Source organism: Pleurodeles waltl, chromosome 3_1 (genome assembly GCF_031143425.1).
Source record: "Pleurodeles waltl isolate 20211129_DDA chromosome 3_1, aPleWal1.hap1.20221129, whole genome shotgun sequence".
NCBI lineage: Eukaryota > Metazoa > Chordata > Amphibia > Caudata > Salamandridae > Pleurodeles > Pleurodeles waltl.
This window is the reverse complement of record NC_090440.1, coordinates 1,528,692,511-1,528,709,744: the sequence shown is the minus strand read 5'-3', so window position 1 is coordinate 1,528,709,744 and position 17,234 is coordinate 1,528,692,511. Positions and strand designations below refer to the sequence as shown.

Genomic DNA, 17,234 nt, shown 5'->3' with positions numbered 1-17,234 from the left:
CATGCCCATGAAAAAAAACATAATTTTACGCTGCCAAACTGCACGGATAGTTTACGCTATTTGTTACCATTGTTGGGGGTATCATGATCGACTTAAGGTTTCACTTCTCGTGAGCGGCAGCGGCCCTTCTACATATCCAACAATGGCAATTTTACTACACTATACATATCTAAATATCTATTAAACTTACCTATATATTTCCAGTAACTGTTATAGTCCAAAAAGTCATTAAGGGCCTCTGGTGACAAAATAAAACATGATGGCAAAGCCATATGTTTTGGCAGTCTTGGCAGGGCTCCCAAGCGTTCAATATTGGGCAACAATATACGTGAATGTATATATTTTTAATATCATGTTTAAGAAAACATTTGTCATACTGCTGGTTGAAAATCTGTAAATCATGGGCGTTTTCTGTTTCCCGTGAATAACCGTTTTTAAAACGGGGAGCAGTGAAATATTTTGTTGGCAGATAAACATTAAAACTCAATTATATCAACTATAGCACTCCATAAAATTCAAGCCTGATATTTAAAAAAAATGAAAATGTAAAACATGTATTTGCATATCTTGTTATAGGTATTGCTTCTAATAAGTTTTCAACTTTAAACTGCGTTAATGTATTAGAAGATGAAAATATTTACTATCTTTAATATTGAGGTTTCCGCCACCAACGCATTTTATATAATAATTGAATGCGCAGGAAATTAGTCATCTAGAAGCAGGGAGGGGAGAAGTGTAGTTCCAGAAGTCTACCAGAAATCTACCAGCTCTTCCAGCCTATAAGCGGGTCGCTATGCTCAAGAATGCTCACTTAAAGACTGGCTCGTAGGTGGTTTAACACAGCACAATACTGAAGTACTTCGCCGTTTAAAGACCAAGTAAAGGTGAAAAATTAAAATAAACAAAGCATGTCTGAGAGCTGCAATACAACCTAAAGGAGACCCATTCCATCCCTGTGTGGAAATTAGCTGTTTGTATTCGGTGCATACCCTGCACAATGCACACCCCAGCGCCTCTAGTTTAGAAGAAAACAAGCCGCAGCCGATCACGAGGACTGATCGGCCCTCCCAGGCTGGAGCCGTCCACGCAGCTTGAGCTTGTACAAAAACCACGGCCGAGCACTGCGTCCTCCCAGCAATCAGCGCCTCTCTCGATGCTTACTGAATGTCCTTTCAACAAAACTTATCTAACACTTGCACCTACCGCGCTCCCGTTCAATGCACATGTACAAAAACTGGTGCACAGCACCTGTTGCCGCCTGGGTGGGTCTAAGGAAAGTAATGGCAGCGCTGGATGTAATAAGGAAGGAGCTCTGCAACTACTCAACTAAGACAATTATACGCAGAGAAAACCTGGCACAAAAGGTACAAAAACAGCAACCTGCATATAAGCAGTGAAACCCTGAGAAGGAATCAGGATAATAGTTCAAAATGCAGTAATATTCAGGAGAACGCTTCCATACATCAACACTAGGCGATCATTCCATAGGTACACGGCCGCCTGCCTTATGGCATGCCTTTTATGATGGTCTACCAGCATTCCGGGTCAGAAGTGCAAAAAGACTAAAGTAAGAACAGCTTCCTTAAAAAAAAAAAAAAAAAAAAAGAAAACAAAACAAAACAACCACCGCCCTGCCTTCTCCACTCCATAGGCAAAAACCTTCTAGACATACTAAGATTCAGAAACGCAAAGGGGACAGGAGACTTGCAGTTCTGCACCCCGCATGTGGAAGACTCTTCAGACATCAACATGACCTTCGGAAATTTCCAAACCTAGCACTTATTAGCTTTGACGATAACTGTTAACAAGCTTACTCTAATGAACGTCTCTCCTATGAATTGTAATCTACTCTTAACTGGATGTAAAGACTACTACTATCACAAATGTGGTTTGATCTGCTGTTCACTACTCCACTATTCCTCTTGCGCCCAAAAGCAGTGCAGTAGTGCACTGTCGGAACAAACATCCACACCATTAATGGGGTTCGAATGCTCCTGTCTAGATGAACAGCATTTGCATTGAAGTGTTTGGTTTCTCAGTAAGTGCAGCTCAACTGCCTATTTTACTACAGCATCGTAGTCCATACGCCTCTTTTGTATATGTGGAGGCATGACATTACCGGATACGTTTCATTAACACAAAAATTCCCTGTGAAGACCTGTGTGGGCTTTCTGTTTGATAAACCGCAGCCCGTGCAAATCAAACTCCTGGCCAGCAGTTGCAATGTGGGCCACCCAGAAAAAGAGCATTCTTTTAACATGTTACGCCGAGAGTGCAGACATTCATGTGTACATTATAGCACAAACTGAATTTATAAAGGCACCACTATCAAAACATTAACGCAGCAATACAAGTCCTATCACTAAAATAGAACTCTTAAAGAAATGAAAGGAAGTGCCCATCATACAATACTTTTGATATCACGTCATTCGCAAGTGACCCTGCGAAGAAACCTATCTGATTACATCCTAGTGATGGGCAGATCGGAAGACTTCAATAAATATCGCACGGCGCACACGGGCACTATCGGGCAACTGCGCCACATCACCAGCGGGCAATGTAACTACAAGAGGAACGCTGTGCTAAAAAATGCAGCCATCCATGCATGTGTCCAACCTCCGACTACAAATAGGCGGGGTGAACCACAAAAACGTGCAGCTCACTCTAGATCCTGGTGTGCACGAGAAATCACGTGTCCAGGAAGCCAAGTTAAGAACCACAAAAAAGCCAGGCGAAATAAGAAACCGTCGGTTTACTTCGCCAAGAACTGCCCAATTATCCTAAAACGCATAGCACTGCTTTCTGCAGTTGTAAAGTATGAAAGAGCACAACAACAAAAAAAAAACTGGAATTTCCTAGCCTTTTCAAACCTTAATTACTGACTTAACTATGTTGAAGAAATAGGCACAATGCTCCAAAAACTGATTACTCAAGCTTAGCATCCGGTTTTCAAATCATTGTTCAAGAATAACTTGCTCTCAACAAGGTCATTTACATATATACCCGTCTCAACGAACACATCCCTTCAGCAAATACCGTTTCTTAACATCTTAACAAAATGCCAGGTTTTTATGACCAGTCAATTTATTTTGGCAGTTTTTGCAACACGACACCGTCGCAATTGCAGCTTCATCTTTTTATAAACATTTCAGGAGTACAGTGAAATATGTTATAGCATGCACATACCACCAAAAGCAAATAATGTGTTATTTGCACTCACCTGAAAAGTAATTGTATTTTTTCCAAATATGCAGAATTTATGAATAAGGCAGCACATGTCGTAAAATCACAAAGGTTCAGCAACAAGGATAGCATCGCAAAAAAACTATTTTCACTAAATGAAAAAATATAGACCATTTGAAGCCAGAAAACAGCCGTGTCCTCTGCTGCCTGGGCAGCTGATGGCAAGGAGAGTTCAGACTGCACAGACACAGGCGAGGCAGAAAGACGGAGCCCTTCCACATGCATCCTCGCCCACCCCCAACCACCACAGGTGCACCCGGCGAGGTGCTGAAGATCCCCCCGCGTCTGATGGCAGGACACCAGAAAGGCACTTCCACACTTCTAGTACTTTCCGACTCTGTCATCTGAGGAGACAGGCGCCATCCAAAGAAAAGCAAGAGGGCCACAGGACCATATCAGTTACAGTTTTCTTTTACTGTGATATGATTTGAAAATCTATGCCATTTTACACCCGACATGGAAAGTACAGCAAAGGTATTATGCAAACAGTCTTTTGTTCGCCCGCACCATAATCCAAGCTTAAAAAAACCCACATACTTTGCGCTGTGAATTTTCCACCAGCAGCGGTATTCACCGTTCACAGACAGTCATAAGATACACTATACATTATAATTCGACGCACAATGATAAGAGAATATTCCACAATAATAGGCCCAAATGCACTAAACCGCTCGCCCAATTATCACTTCGTAGATGCTACTTTTATTTTTCTTTACAGCAGCCCCTAAACGCCTAGACTTACACCTAGGGAGGGGATGGCGGATAAGATCTCTTCGCTGCTCTCTTCTGGAAGCAGCGGGGAGACACCTTCAATCCGAGGGACTTCGGAGTTAAGGCGAATTCAAGTCATTTTTTGTGAAAAAGTAACAGTCAAATTATTTTTGCCAGGATGGAAAACCAGGACATTTCAAAATACCCCTTTATGTAAATTCGGTCCTAGTGACTAGGTAATTATTTTTATTCTATAACCTCCAGTTGTAACTGAATATGAATAACCAGGTCAAAATGTCATAGTAACAAAAATATAGTTTAAAATCATCCCAGTGAAGTACACGTAACTGCGTGCGTTCACAAAAAATAAAATGCGTGCATTAGGGATAGTCGTTCTCCTGCGTGGCAAACTGTCTTCAGCACATCGAATATAGGAATTTGATTTAGGTTTGAAATCGACTAAGGCCTAAACAGTACTGCATTTGGCAAGGCTTGGACAAACGTCCTCAATTGGACCCATCGTAGATTAATTGAATGCCTAAATTACCGGTCTTGTAAACTAGGGTACATCAGTGTTTAAGCAAGCCAATGTTTCTGCAGAAAAGGGCACATTGTGTTCATTAATGTAAAAGCTCTGGCAATACAATATTAACGGCACACAGGAAAAGTCTTGTCTAAGAAAAGTGGCACAAACCCTTTAGAATAATGGAATTCAAAGCAACAGTACATTAAAAAATAAAATCTGCAATATTATTCCAGACAGGTGTATATACACACCTCTTGTTAAATGTTCCCTATAATGTTCTCATGTACCATTCATTGTATGGAACATTTTAGGAGTACTGTAATTAATCACTTTTCTTTGGCACTGGAAAGCACTGTCACGCCCGCAGGACATGGATACCTTTATTCATCTGGGTGAATATATATATATATATATATATATATATATATATATATATATATATATATATATATATATATAATAAAACAACAAGAATCATATATGCGCTGGGTGATGTTCAGTTATTCATGCTCATCGTAAGGCGCACTGCCCCTCAGGGACACATCGATTAGGCCACCTCACAAGGGGCCGGGTTGGTCTTAGCGAAGGTACAGTGGGGTCTCGCCAGTTACTTCCTACCGCGCGACTGACAACTAACGTGCTCCTGAAACTTCCTGAAAGCTAGAGAGCATTAAACGTAATGGAGACAGTAGTCGTGAAACAAACGCACACCCCACTACCTGCAGGGAAAACAGTAAAAGGCAGCATCGGTGTGGAGCGAAGGAACAAAACATGCTTCCAGCTTTTACTAGTCACTAATATAAAACCGCAGCTTCTGATGATACAAAACAAAAATGGCGCAAAAACGATAGCCAACAGCAAATATTTCTTCAGATTGACATTTTACAAGAACAGAGCAAATACATGCAATTCAATGAGGAAATTATGAAAAACGTAACAAATTGCATACAATCCAATCTACCTCAGTATGAGGGGGTGCACATTTACAAAAAACAACACATTTAACAATTTGAAAGTAAACAAATTGCAATTAAAATGACTTATAATATTCAATAGGTGAAAGTACAGCATTAAAGTCCTGGGTGAAATTTATAGTGCCACACTTCCATCAATGTACTCAATATATTGCAGCACTTTCAAACAAAAAAAAACAAACACAAAAGGCAGATTTTAACACAAAGAAACAAAAGCTAGCGTGGTGCAGTTCAGAAGCATAACACTGAAGGTGGTTAAGGCTCTTCACGACATACTTCCTATGTGTGGATTCTAAGAGTTCTCATTTTTATAGTCATGAAAACCTTGAAAAGAGGGGAGGGTGACCCCTGACTGACTAAGTGCGAGTAACCATGTGAAAGAAATGATCGCTGTGAGAATTTATTAAAATGCTTATAAAATAAATTAAAGTTATTTGCTCACTGGAATTTGTTAAAATGTCCACCACATATGCACACAATACGAAAAACAAAGTAGACAAACACATACAACTCATCTTCTTAACTTCCCCATATTCTGTAAATATTTTAAGATGCATTCTTTCAATTTTCTAGTAGAAGATATGATGGAATGGTGTGAAATTAAACCACCACATCGGCCATCCACTTGTAAATTGCCTCAGTTCGTTCACTGAATGCACCAAAGAACATCTCTCATTAAACTGTCAATATTTCACAGTGACTTGTGCTGTTTTTAAGGGAAGCTTAACACAAGGAAACATACCTAATGAAGATGAGCCTAAATTCGTATTTCTGAATGTTTACACGTTTTTCACAACGGGTACTTCCAATACTGGTCAAACACTACCTTTAATCTACAGGACATTTAGCTACATGACATTTAGTTTAACCAAACTCAGGTGCACCTTTTACAGTTGAAGCTGTAACACTATGTGGTACATTAGCTTAAGGGTACCTCTTCACAGTAATAGTTAGGAATAGAGAAGAGATTGTATTCAATACTTTAATACTAAGTCCTATCTAGAAACCCATCCGTACAACAAGAATGCTCTTTAGATGCAAAAAAAACAAAGAAAAAGAAAAAAAATCAAGTATTTTCCAGGATTTAACTAATCAAACAGCCATATGTGCTTAAAGAATAACGCTTATGAGCCACTGGTCCTAATTCTAAATAGCTAAGCTTAGAAAATTAGCCACATAGCGTACCCGAGAATGCATCATTCACATGCTTTGATTCTATTCCAATTCAACAGTAACCACTTGTGAGGAAAAAAGGAATAAACCCCCAATTCCATTTCATGTTTGCATTTCTGCTAGGGGAGGTCTCTGAAGCCCCAGTCAGAAAAACATGTGCACCTTGACATCTCGAGTCAGGTTTGGCTTCAGCATTCTGAAAGCAAATGATATAGCAAACACTTCAGGAGTCCAACTGCCACAGGACTTACAGGAAAGGAGAGAGAACCTTAACTTAAGTCTGTCAGAGATGACATCAAACAAATCGGGGCCTTGGTGATCGGATCTGTCTGCACTGCACTGCACTGCAGGCACTTTAAATGTTGACGAACAACTGTTCAAAAAAAGAACTGGCACACTTTGAGCCTCCCACCATTAAAGGAAGTACTGACTCAAGAATTGGGCTTCCGGAGTTTGGTTGTGAAACAATTCCAATACATTGCACCACATTTCTTTTTTACATCCACTCATCAACATGGCTTCATACTTAAGAGGGCAAGAGTTATTCCATCACCGTGCCAGAATTCAGGTCAGTGATATAAAGGTACTCTCTTGTAAAGAGTGCCTTGCAGCTGGCATTGCTCGCGCTATGCCCTCCCCTGCCCCAACAATAGAATCTGGTCGAAAGATATGAGAAAGCATTTCAGATGGAGGAAATCAAGAATGAGGTCAACAACCTTAAGTCCCCTAATAAAGCAATCTACTGTCCGAGGAAAGGCTAAAACATGATTTTCAGATAATTACAGCTTGCTTAAAAATGGCATATTGGACACCAACATTTGTGTGTCACCACCAAGGCCACAGAAGGCAATCCCAGCAACTGTTTTACATTAGATGTTATAGTAAATGTTTATTACCTCCGCCAGGTCAAGGAATTAATTTTAGAAAACTACACAAGTAAAACAGGAAAAATACCAAAATAGCAAGAAATCCTCTTAATGTTCCACCTTCTACTGCATGTTTCATATCTTAGTATGTTAGTCTCTTCTCTATCAAGAACAAAGAGAAAAACTATATGCATCTCAAACATATTATGACTGACAGTCACTTTGAATATATTGACATACAACAGCCTGACAAATGATCTGAACAGATTTATCTGGATGTTTCAAACAGTGTAGGGCTTGCATTAAGCTGCTTCTAGGTGCTGCTCAGGAGACTGCTTACCGCAGTACATACAGAGTAGAGGAAATAGTACATTTTGAAAAAAGAAACATTTTTCTAGAGTGCATGTAAGTAGCCTTAAATAAGTTCGTTTGTGGAACTATACATTTTCATTTGAGATATTCTAACAGCCCCAACCTTATCACATTGGCAAAGGAGGAGTCGACATATAACATCAAGTATATATCAATATGAATACAGTGTGAAATGACGAACTACCTCTATTTTTTGGGTTTCACCTAGAGACAGCATTAGCCGACTTGCCAGCCTCATCTAAGCAAAATAAACTAAAAATACAAATTTAAAAAACTACCACGGCCACTGGCTCTCCTGCGCTGCAACATTCTTCCTGATAATATTAACATCCAATGAAAAAGGTGAGCACATCAGTGCCAGGTTCGCAGAAATATTGTACTATTGCGTTTTGTCAATGTATTTATTTTTATAGACATTCATTCATTTTTTGTGTCAATAACTCAATTTCCTGTGATGTGTAAACTAAAGAGCTTGAAAGCACACAAACTGATCTATTAAAATTAGACCATGTGGTTAACATCTAGCCAGCAAGAGTAGGCAGCAAAATGTTTTATTTTTTCCCATTTTATTTTTGTGACACGTAATTGAAATACAAAAATACCACATCAGGTTGCAAAGGCCAGACCTACTGGCTTTGCCACTACTGCCTCAGCCTTGTCATGAAGTCACAGCACAGAGAAGAAACAGAGTAAGGGCTGAACAGATGCTTATTTAGCACCGTGACGGTGACACCAACTGTCGTTTCAACTCACATTAAGCACAACTAAAATGGCCCCAAAGTCCTGAACTGGTCAGAATGCATGTAGTTTTATAAATCCTTTTCCCTTCTAGGCCTATGAAGCGTTTTTGATTTGTTCAGATTGGCAGAATATCAGTCATTCAAGGTTTCGCTTTTAAAGCACAGCCACCTACTGTGAATGTACACAAACCACATTCAATCTCATCCATCACTAAAACACATGCCAAAGCTTTACAAGGGTCACAATACAACGTGCTTTTTGCCCGGTGAAAAAATCTAATCGATGGTAGAACAATGTTCAATATTACACATTTAATTAAGCAAAATACACTGTAAAACACCAAGTCCTACAGTATCATGCACTGTTGCAGCTGAAAAATATTCATTTCTCATGAAAATCATTCCAATTTCTTCCAGGAGGCTGGCAACAAAGGCGCCTTCTGCTTTATCTGTACAAATCATCTTTGTGAACTAGGTCATTCGCTCCAACATAGACGGCTCCACGTTTTATATGTTCAAAATATTATGCATCCTTTATTCTAGAACCAGCACCGACAATAGGGCTCCACTATTGTATACAAAGACCACCCCTGGCTCTGCCAGTCACTTAAATGTTAACCTTTAGTGCAGGAGTCAGAATGCTGTACGATCAAGACGTTTTGGTTCGTGGAAGCTTTCGCTACAGTTTTGTATAGACAGAGTTCTTCACTTCTGAACGCTGCGTCACACTATTGTGAGAATAGAGAGGTCGTCGTTTGAGGAGATTCGGTAACGTACGATACAGTTTTCAAATTCCAGAAAGCACTGCGATAATAAAGGTCCTGAATATCGTATAAACAGAGAGGTGTGGATTTACAGACGCGCTCCTTCGACACAGTATTATCTGAGCACGGGGTAGCAATTTTTTGACTCTTGGCACAGTACAGTTTGATGAGGGGGGCTTGGATCGGTGGACTCTTAGTAAAGTATTAAGTAACTGGGAAGGCTCAAACTTTAGCTGCTCCATTAAGGCTTGGGTCCAGTAGAGCTCTAGCCCGACCACCTGGAGCAACTGGTTTCTTTTCCTGCTAACCACCTTGTTCTCTCCAAGCCAGGAAGTAAGCTCACTTCAAATCAGTCGCCTACAGAGCAGTCCGTCTGAAAGTATTAGCTTCACATTCCCTTGTCATGTCCTTTTCATTCATGAACTCCAAGTGCCATTTTCACCCTCTGCACACATGGCATTGCAGACTTGGGACTGTCACTTTTACGATCTTCAGCTGCCTCTGTTGCATACTTCTATGGTGAAGCTTTTTAGTTATGAGAAGAAAAGGCACTTCAATGGAATTCAGTTTCTAGATAAGAAGTAACTTGAGGGACTCAATTTTACCACAAAATACTAATTGTGCCACCATATAAATAATCATGATGTGTCAACCTCGCATGTACATCCACGTCTGTATTCCATAATGCCTTTTAACAATTTGAGGCATGCTCACTGCTGTAGGACTCAAAATGAGCAAACGATTTATCAAATCTCTCAAACCTCCAACCTGTCAAATCCAATTAAAACTGCTCGCTTGCTACCGCTTAATCATAGTAAAAAGAATTGCAACGCGCACTTTTCTAATTAAATCCTAGCTCAATGACTTACTCAAAATATTTTTTTAATAAAAACTCCAGTATTATAGCCGAGCTCAGACCTGTCCCTGGGGATCCCTACTATCCCCTCCAAAAAACAAGCCTAAGGTAATAAGATATGCCTAACAAATCCAACTACTTTAAATATATATTATTGCAATGGCAAGTCAGTATTCTTATTCTACAGAAAAGACAGTGCACTGCTCTCCTCAACTGAGACCTCTTCCGGTTGGCCTCGAGTACACTGTGAGCTTTCAGTAATCAAAAAAAGTCAAGGCAACGCTTCAGGGAATCACGAGGATACAGCATTAAAATTTCCACTCACCTAAACACAGTAAAACAATGTATAGCCTTTTTTGTTAAAAAAAAACAAAAAACCTTAAAACTCACACTCTCCATTTTATCATGCACAATTTAAGCATTTCTTTGATTACCAAAAGACTAAAACAGTGTTTTTTTTAAAGTTAACTTTAAGTTTAGAAAATCTAGCAGCGGTTCTAACAAATTGCCAAACACGGTTTGGACCACGAGTACCCCCATCCTTCCCCTAAATTAAGATATGCCTCAATATTCGTCACTGTCAAAGCACTGGAAATAAATAAGTAACCGATTTAAACATTCTCTGCGGACCAGAGCAGCGTCAAATTAACGTTGCACTGGAAACTTCTGCCCAACCATGGCATTAGTAGATCATCAATGTTTCACTGATACATTACTAAACTTAAGATGCAACACAACCGACTCACAAAATCAATGGAGGCGCTGGCACACCTCTGCATGTTTATTTGGCCACCGATTAACTATTCCATGTTCATCTGCACGATCTAGCCTTAAGACTGTAGAAGAGGTGAGTTTTATATTCAAAACACAACCAGCTCAGGCTAAAGAACTACATGATGGCACGCAGGGACAACTACTGAGTTGGTATATAGAGATATAGCATTTATAATACAAACAACCCAGCAAAGAGCAAGAAGAGAAGTTCATAAAACGTATCACACTTCTCTAAGCAGTAAAATATTACGTCAACGTATACAGATGTTACACTCCTAGACCTTTTGACCTGTGTTGTGCACTGTATACAGATGTGACAGAAAGGTGACAATAAAGCAACAACTTTGTTTTCTTGGAACTGCAGGGTATAGCAATTGTTGGTCCATGAGCAGCATGTATTCTCTTTTTTGGGCGAATATTTTGTTTACAAAACTTTGATGTTCAATTCAGGCAAGAGTCTCCCCTCTTGTGTATTATGTTTTTGGCATTTGTAAAAACGCCAATCATGCCATCCGTCACTGGTATGCCCTCATATCAATTCTGAGAGTCCTGGGGTGAGTTTTCAAATGGTTCTTAGATTGCTGCCACAGAATCTGATTTTGCATGTTATGCATTCTTACAGCTGTGGCATTTTCCAATAATTATTGGTTTGCTGAATATGCCACATAATCTATCATCTACTACCTAATCTGCAGGCTTTAACAAAAAGGGATTTGTTTATATTTGAACAAACCCAAAGTTACTAAAACGCTGCAAAGCATGTTGCTGCGCTGTGGCGGGCCCTTTGCTGAGCTTGACTGGTTCCCTTTTCTGTTGCTTACTGCTGTACGTGGGTGCTGAACTGCAACTGAGCTGAAGCTTTTTACCAGACAATGTTAATCTGTGTGAAAATGACAAAATAATAAGTAATACTATCACAAAATGGGCCACATTATGCCGCATAATTCGCCTTTTCTACTGTATACTTTAGTCCCCTCTGGAGCATGTCTTGGTCCTCCTCTGCCACATAATTCAAGTGGCCCCACTTATAAGTACTGGGTTCTGGGTACAGAATCACGATTTTGGTGACCAATTTTATCTGTTTCCTTGAACCATGGGTGCACGTACCGGTGTCTGAAATGCAAAGCCCAAGAGCTTTACAAAATATTCATGTTCTTTCCAAGTCAAAAGATCTGCCAATTCCTGGGTGGATGGAAACAGTTTAAATTTACTGTTGGAGTGTAGGTTACATGCCTAAGCTAGTTTGTGGTGTTTTGTCATGCCTGTTAATTTGTATTTCTTCGTGTAGCCCTTCTAACGACTACATGATCCAAAAGGGATGTGTTAGGTGTTCTAATGCCTTCTGCTTGACGTTTGAGTGTCTATCATGATTGCAATTATGACTGCGAGAGTGGTAGCAAGCAACCATATAGCTTATCTATGCCGAACAACATATTTAAGTGATAGGGTGCAAAAGAGGTGATATACCTAATGTGTTCTGCTGGATGTTTGAAAGCAGCCACGTGATAACCGATTTATTGCATAGTTAGTCTGCGTTATATAGTGTGTATAACTTATAAAATAAAGTTATTTCCTGAATGCAATTTTTTTCTGGGGAATCAACAGCCCTTCTCAGCACAACTCACAACCAGTCGCATCTTGCAACATTGGTTGCGCCACTCTCGGACAGCAATGTCAGCTTAAACGTGCATTCAGTGCTGGGATTGGGAAAAAATCTGGGAATGCATAAATTCGGGGTCAAGATGTGGCAAAGGAAAGGGGTTGGAGTCACGAGGGGGGAGCTTGAAAGCAGAGTCTGACGGTCAACCTACACATTTATTTAAAAAAAAAAAAAACTACTGCATCGAAATTGGCAACAAGGACATGTGAAAGTAAATCTGTTCTAGATTACTTAAATGTCACAAAGAGGCTGCACTTTAAGACATCTTGCAAGATTAAAACACCTGCTGCAGAGATCATTATGTGTCCAAGTTGAAGGAAGTTTAATAGTGGTAAGATAACCACTAGAGTTAACACAGTTTGAGAGCATTCTGTGTATTATCAAGTCACAGTTTTGTCTTAAAAGTATAACAGAGGGTTAATGTGCCCACTGCAAAGCACATTGTGTAACATGCTGATCATAGATTTGTATTTTATTTACATAGATAGGGAAGTGGGCTACTGCCTTTGACACCAAGATGGTTTTGGTACCCCAGTTCATAAGTTGCAAACATTCTAATACAGCACTGTGATCTATTTACCAGCATCAATGAGCTGCATGCAAACTAATTCACAGGTTTGGATCCCTATTGTTTTTCCCAATCTGCATCTATTGTAGGACTGCAAAAAGGGTTCATTTTGGAAGTAATAAAGTTTTGTTAGTACAATCACTGTGTTACATTTTATATATTTACTTTGTGAATGTCTCGATCATTCACTTTTAACATATAAAGCCTACAAGTATGGATGATCTGATTCCTACACCTTATAACCCTCACTGTCTTATGAAACATTTGCTTTACATTGATTTAGACAATTGTATGATTTGTTGTGCACACGTGAGAGATGTAAAGCGCTCTGACAACATGCACTGGGGAGAAGCGCTTTTAAATAATTACATTAAAAAACGTAATAGGTGCCATTTAAATCTATATTTAATTACTCATGCAGATAAATCTTGCATTCTTAAAGTGCCAGCACATCTTACATAGAGATGAACAAAGTTAAAAATCTGCCTCAAAACCATAGTTTCTCTTAAGTACTTGTAAAGTAATACAAGTTGTGCACTTTTGTTTCCTTTTATTGCATTGGCCCCTAGGTTTTTGGCTCCAGGTGGCTTCCAGCCAGGATGATACCTGAACAAAAGGCACTTAAATCAGGCCTTTGTTTTGCGCGCAACTGGACAATAAACTAAAGCCCCCTCGCTGCCGACAGGCTGCTGAGCGGAACGGAATGCAGACGTGTGGGCGGCTGCTGAATTACGTCCCGGTGTCGGAAAATGAAACCAGGACAAATTCAGCAGTTTCCCCTGTGCCAGCCGATAGTCAGATCTGGCCCAGATATAGCTGATGGAGCTGGGATACAGCGGGATCCACCTACTTTCCCGCACGTCACGGTGCACTGAAATACAAAGGTAATAAACATTAGGACGAAGCCAAATTTTACGTATACTTAGCCACAAAACAGACAAAACATACAAAATGAATAGTTCAGTACCTCTAAACATCTAATCTCCCCACGTTAAAATGTTAATTACTAAAGCGTACTCAAATAAAGCTTGTGTTGTTTACCTAAATGTATTAGTCCTCACTGGAATACTTGCATTCCTTTCAAGGGTGTCATCCTCCCTGGCATCATCTTCAATCCCTTTGAAAAGCGGATTGTCGAATTCACATCAATAAGATCACCCTGCCAAAAACACAACTTCACATTTCTTAGCCAACATGCTGAGAGCACGGTCATTAGCCTAAAACAGTTTAGAGTACAATTTTTTCCAGACGGATAACTATACACCATAAACTGTCAGAAATGTATTTGAAATCTCTAGCTAACAAACTACATTAAACTATATGTAACACTGAGTAGCATATGCCGACATAGTATGATGTTCAGAACAACACAATTTGAGATTTGAATGCTCCAAGAAATAATGGAAAGACAGCCCTTGCTGACTGTGCTGTATGTGCCTCAGAAATCAAAATATAGCTCCCTTGAGAGAGGGAGGGGGCACATCACAGAAAAATATTATAGGTGAAGGTGTCCTCACGATAATTAACAAAATGAATACATTTTACTGACAAATAATGTTAAATTCATCAGAAAAACAGATAGTGAAAAGCTGGCTAGACAGGGAAGCAAAAAAGAATGATAGAAATGTCTTGCTGAGAAAGGGCACAAAGCTTTGGCAAAGTCAGCAGGTCTTCCCGGTGACAGGGTTAAGCCCAGATGGCTTGGTCACTGTTTTTAAAGGACATGTGGCAGCCATCTTGTAACAGGTTTTCATAAAGCATTAGAAATAGCTTGCCAACATAGCTCCTGTGTGTTGCACATTTAAATATGGCCACCTACTGCTGTGTTAGTAGTCAGGGGTGAATGAAGTATGAAGGCAAACATGCACTAGTGAAGACATTTTTAAATAAATAGCAGGTGTGGTAAGTGGGGGGTGGGGAGATGGAGAGCAAGCAGCGAGAAAGGGAACATAAATAGCCCCTCATATACTGAAATGCACAGCATTGGCAAGATACAACTCACCCTGCCACAACACGGTGAGACCAACATGCTGCTTGGGTGGGATAAAGACAAGAATATGTAGAGAAGCCATCGAAGCAGGAACTTGGACAAAAAAAAGCCATTGAAGCATGAGCAAGGGGCAGAATTATAGCCCGCCCTAAGTATATATTGGAAACAATAGGTCCATGGCAGAAAATAATGCTCAGTCAGTCTTTAGGATAGACCTAAAAAAACGCTCAGAAAAAAGAACCCAAAACAGCACCTTCGGGTTGGACTGCAAAGCCAATTATACTACCTTCAACTCACAATGTATCCCTTCCACTAAGTAAATGCATACTTGCCAACTAGGAATCATAAATTATACATTTTGAGAGAATGTGATCGAAAACAAGAGCACTGTGGGGACTGTTCAAGAAGAGCTCCAAATTTTACATCTCATTTGCATCACAAATCCATCAGCATTTCAAGAAGCACAATTGCTATGATGGCTAAACCATTCTCAAAACCCTGATTATTTGCACAGCGTTCTTAACATCCATGACATTTACGAGGACTGGTGTCACATAGAATTACTTATAGAAAAAGCTGAAGTGTTAACAGACAATGAACACTACATTATGAAAAGAAAAGGAGAGAATACGATTTTTGGAAATGGGTAACACACCCAAAGTGTACCAAGTGTATGCCTATAGCATGGACGCATTAATTGTGTCTTTCCACTGGTCATGTTTTTTAGGCTCTACTTTTTTCTGTGGATTTAAACATTCTACCAGGGTGTGTCTTTCAGTTGCCTCCCTCGTATACTTCTATGCCATCTGTGTTACTTCTGTCAATCTGCTTGCCCCGCCTTCTGCTACTGTCTGCACAGGCTTGCCCCCATCCGCCTTTCCTCCACTCATTTTCAGTGCTGGCTTGCCCATACCCTCGCTCCGTTCATTGTCTGCAATGCTTTGTCACCGCACTCCCTTTCTTCCTCCCTCTGTTTCTGTGTTGGTTTGCCTCCACCCCTAGTCCCTCCATCTGTAATAGAGGTTAGCTTGCCCTCCCACCCTGCTTCCATTGTCTGTGCTGGCTTGCTCCAGACCCACTCACCTTCCCACCAACCACTGCTCGTGTTACCCGGACCCCTCCCTCTATCCCTTCATTGACTGTGCTTGGCTCCCCACCCGCGTAACAAAACAAGCATTGGCACAGCTAATAGGTTTCGCCTTGGTCTTCTTTTCTATGTAACTGGCTTACAAATACTAGAGAACTGCTATAATAATGTTTGTTTTATTAAATTAAACCAAAAATTATAATAACATTTTTCTAATATTTGTAGGCCAGTTACATAGAAAAAAAGATAAAGACAATACGTTTTGGCATTCATGTCAGAAGACAAAGCAGAGGAGGAAGCAGACAGAAAGCAGAGGAGGAAGCAGACAGAAAGCGGAGGAGGAAGCAGACAGAAAGCGGAGGAGGAAGCAGACAGAAAGCGGAGGAGGAAGCAGACAAAGCGGAGGAGGAAGCAGACAAAGCGGAGGAAGCCGAGAGAAGACAGAAGATGAAGTGAGACGACGGGAGAAGAGTGCAGACAAAATGGGAGAAGAGTGAAGACATGAGAAGAAAGAAGACAGCGAAGATAGGAGACAGCATGCAGAAAGAAAAAAGAAGATGGACTGCAACGAATAAAGAAGACAGAAAAAGGCCTTGAAGAAATGAAACATCAGAGAATTAAGAAGACGGCATGCTGGAAGAAAAAAAGAAGACTGCAACGAAAAAAGAAGATGCGAGTGAAGAAAGCCGGCATGCAAGAAGAAAAACAGAAGTACCTTCCACGTCACAGCCAGAGTAAGGACACTGGCCAGTGTCCAATAGGAAGTGACTTTGTCCACAGGATAGTAGACGGCAAGATCGACAAAGAAGATGAAGATTGGAAGTGATGTGAAGACAACGTGCTGGACAATCCAAAAGCAGGTAAATGAGAGCGACCCTGGTCCCAAGCCCCTTTAAAGTTTTTTTTTTTTAAAACTAATAAAAGATTTTG

At 40.2% G+C, this 17,234-nt stretch overlaps 1 protein-coding gene across 4 annotated transcripts in view; it reads right to left on the bottom strand.

The window, feature by feature from the left end:
* Window positions 1-17,234, bottom strand: part of EYA3 (EYA transcriptional coactivator and phosphatase 3) — a 900,226-nt gene that overhangs the window by 698,689 nt on the left and 184,303 nt on the right. The gene's annotated exons all lie outside the window — the stretch shown is intronic.